The following is a 4,096-nucleotide window of genomic DNA, read 5'->3' as shown; positions in this document are numbered from 1 at the left end:
ACCTTCTAGTACCAATAACTGAATTTGCTCCAAGGAACTACCTCTTCCCCATTCTCAGCTATGTGATTTAGCTGAGAATCCCTTTCCTTGTCCCAGGGATGGATCCTAATTGGTTTACATATATTCCATCCCTCTAGCCACATTGGCAAGCTATTTTATAAAACAAAACAAAAAAACAATGAAAACAAAATCAAAACACTAAAATCTCCTTGGCTTTAATGTGATAGGGGTTTATTTCTTGCTCACATGAAGCGAGTCCTAATTTGTGGGTGATTTTCCTCCATGCAGTGATTCAGGGACCCAGGCTTTTTCTACTTGGTTGATCCACCCATCTTAAATACATGGCTCCAAAGTCACTCTGGGGGTTGTCTCCATTCCTGTCAGCCAGAAAGGACAGAATGCCTCAGGATCATCTCACTTCTAGTCATATCTGCCAGAATTCTGTCACATGCTCAAATCCAAACTACAAGAGAAGTTGAGAAATGTAGCCTAGTTTACACAGAAGAAAGAGATGCTGGATTTAGTAAGCAGTGAGTCTGTCTCTATCACAGATGGGCATTTACTTTAATCAGAGACAGTGATGCATAAGTTAATTTTGCTGGGAATTCTAGGGAAAAAGATACCCCATTGATTGGGTATAGAGAGGACATGTGTCTGAAATCCTGGGGCCAGTAAGCAGTCTGAGAATGGTGCCAACCTGCAAAACCCAGAGCTAAGATAGATACTGGGGACATCACTTGAATCCTGGATCAAGCCATGCCTGAAGTGAGACCTATCTCTGGACTTTTCATTTGTGGAAACCAATAAATCCCCTTTTGGTGTAAACCCTTTTGACTTGGGTTTTCTTTTGCTTGCTACTAAAATTATCTAAGTTATACCATTATTGTTGGCTACCAATGAACTCTGCTCTCCTGTCCTCCCAATTCTGTCGATTGCAAAGAGGCAGTAAAAAGAAAGGTTAAGGGTTCCGAATCTGCAGCCAAACTGCCTGGATTTGAACCCCAAGAACTGCCAATTGCCCTTGAGCATGTTACATCTCTGTTTTCCTCACTGATAAATGAAGAACAAAAATAGTACCTACCTCATAAGATTGTTGAAGATTTGTGGAGTGATTTATGTAAATGCTGAGAATAATGCATAATGCTTACGAAGACTATACAGATAATTGTGAATGTTACTACGGTGATGTGTCAGACCTACGTTGTACCCTTTGCCTCACCTCAAATAAGGCATCAGCTGCATGATGCTTTCCCTAGCTTCTCCCCCTCTCTCTTTTCTTCCACAGCCCTCTCTCCTCCATACCCACCTCCCCTCCTATCTTAATTGGCATGGGATTGTGGGGAAAAAATAAATTATTTTACTACCCAAAACAGATCCACTAGCTCCCCCTGGGTGAAATGGACTTTTGGAAACCTAGAAGCATCATGTATTAGCAACTAGAGATACACACAAACCAAAAGTATCAAAGGTCCAAAGCTCCAATTTCCATTTATTGTGACTGAAAATCCTCTCTTGTAAGGTGGCAGGAGGGGACCCAAGTACAAAGTCCAAAATGCCACTTTCACTCCACTAAAATATCACCAGCATAAACTGCTCCACAAACCAGAGGCAACTGTTTATTTTCTCAAATCACCTCTCAAGGCCCCATGAACCTTATATGACATGAAATCTATCATCTCTTTCTATAGGATTCCACCCCACCCCATCTCTATGGTCCACAAACCTCGGGGGATTGTACAGTCCAAAAAGGGAGGCCAAATGGCAGGTGCATAAGACTCCCACACTCAGGCTGGGAGAAAATTGGTCTCGGGTACTGTCATTGCGGCTTGTCGCCACACGGGGTCACTGTTAAAGACAGATGCCGCAGGCGCCGGAGGCCAGGGGCCCGCTGGTCCCCGTTGGTGTGCGAGGTGTCAGGTCCTGGCTCCCGAAGGAAGTCGATCTAGTGCCAAAGTGAATCTAGTGTGCTCCCAAGGTTGCTACTCTTAGGGACTGGCTCTTTCCGTTCACGTGCCACCTTTCAGAACATCAGCCAACCCCAGGCTTTCGGAATCAGGATTCATTCTAACATCTCTTTTCTCACCACCAGCATCACCTTCCCCTTTTTCCTCTACAGTATGACCATTTTTAAAAACGGTCGCATTACATCTTCCTTCCCGTCCCTGGGAGACCCTCCTCAGTGGCTGCCAGACACAGTGCCTTTAGAAAGGAGATTGCCCTCAGTGATTCTAGAAGGCACCTCTCTCACGACAGAAAACACGTTTAAGCTCAGGCAGCGCATCCTGCTACAGTATAAAATCAGTCTTCTGCTAACTCCTCCTGAGCAAGAAGGATCTTGAGGTAGGTGCAGTTCACCTTCTGCCCTGCCCCCAACCCCACCTACACTCTGTGAGCCACTTGAAGAGATTGCTTGCCCTGTGTCTGCCGATGTAACACCTTCGGTTAATTTTTTTAAATCTACAGAACACGGAAGAAAATATAATTTTGTACTTATTTTTGCTAAAATCCCATTGACTCTCCTTTTAGGAACCGTTCAATCCCCTGTTGTTTGTGAACTCTCAGAGTGGCTCTTATGCCTTTAGAGCAGTACCAAAAAAAAGTCCGCAGAACAAGCCCTTAGATTTTTTAACTTCTGGTTTTTACCTAATCTGCTTCCCAAAGCATGTAGTAAGCAATTTTTTCAGTGACCCTTATGCATACAAAATTGAGGCAATCATTAAAATACGCACTGTATTATAACAAATTCAAGCAGTAGGTATATTTTTTAAGAGCAGGATTGCTAAATCAGGTCTTTGCTTTTTCAACAACCGGAGGTGTTTTTCTATTTTCCCTTCTCCACCTTCTTTTCGTGCTCTATCTTCCCTCCTCGTTGTCTCATGCTTTTTACCCTCTTGATCCTTCAGGTTTTTGCCCCTTTGATTGTTGGCCATATTCAACTGAAATGTTTTAATCAATGTATTTATTGAATAAAATATAATGGTCCCTGTTCTTTAAGAAACAGCTTTAGTGGAACTTTTTTCTACATCAGGGACACAAATATACCAAATTATGAACATGTAAGAGCTAAAACTATAAAATTCTTCTTAAAAAGTTATTAGGGGAGGTGCCTGGGTGGCTCAGTCAGTTAAGTGTCAACTCTTGATTTTGGTTCAGGTCATGATCTCAGGGTGGTGAGATCGAGCCCTGTGTCAGGCTATGTGCTGGGTGTAGACTCTGCTTAAGATTCTCTCTCTCCCTCTTCTTCTGCCCCTCCCTACTCCCACTCTTAAAAAAAAATCATTAGGGAAATCTTTTGAAAAATTGATTTGGCAATGATTTGTTGGATATGACACAAAAGCACAGGCAGCAAAAGAAAAAATAGATAAATTGGACTGCCTCAAAATTTGAAAACATTTGTGCATCAAGGCTCACTATCAACAGAGTGAAAAGGGAAGTCATGGAATGAGAGAAAATATTTGTAGGTCATATATCTGAGAAGAGGTTAATACACAACATATGTAAAGAGCTCCTACAACTCAACAACAACAAAAAAACAAAAAACTCAATTTTAAAATGGGCAAAGGAGTTGAATAGACATTTCTTTAAAGAAGATCTACAAATGTCCAATGAGTACCTAAAAAGATGCCCTACATCATTAATCATCAAGTGAATGTGAATGAAAATCACAGTGCAATACCACTTCACATCCATTAGAATGGTTACTATCAAAAAAATAAATAAAAATAACAAGGTGTTGGCAAGGCTGTGGAGAAGTTGGAACCACTGTGCACTACTGGAAGAAATGGACACTGATACAACCGCTGTGGAAAACAGGATGGCAGGTCCTCAGAAGTTACACGAAGGACTATAACCTCATGAACCACACAGCTAAGCTTCTCCCAAATTCATGACCCACAGAAACTATCTGGTTCATCCTCAGAACAAATAAATAGGGGCACCTGGGTGGTTCAGTCAGTTGAGTGCCTGACTCTTGATTATGGCTCAGGTCATGATCTTGGGGTCATGAGATCCATCCCCACCTTGGGTTCTGTGCTGAGTGTGGAGTCTGCTTAAGATTCCCTCTCTCTCTCCCTCTCCCTCTCCCCCCCCCCCCCCC

Source organism: Callorhinus ursinus, unplaced genomic scaffold (genome assembly GCF_003265705.2).
Source record: "Callorhinus ursinus isolate GAN/ISIS: 27379988/994484 unplaced genomic scaffold, GSC_fseal_2.0 scaffold14, whole genome shotgun sequence".
NCBI classification, from domain to species: Eukaryota; Metazoa; Chordata; class Mammalia; order Carnivora; family Otariidae; genus Callorhinus; species Callorhinus ursinus.
The sequence above is the reverse complement of the archived record's forward strand: the minus strand, read 5'-3'. Positions refer to the sequence as shown.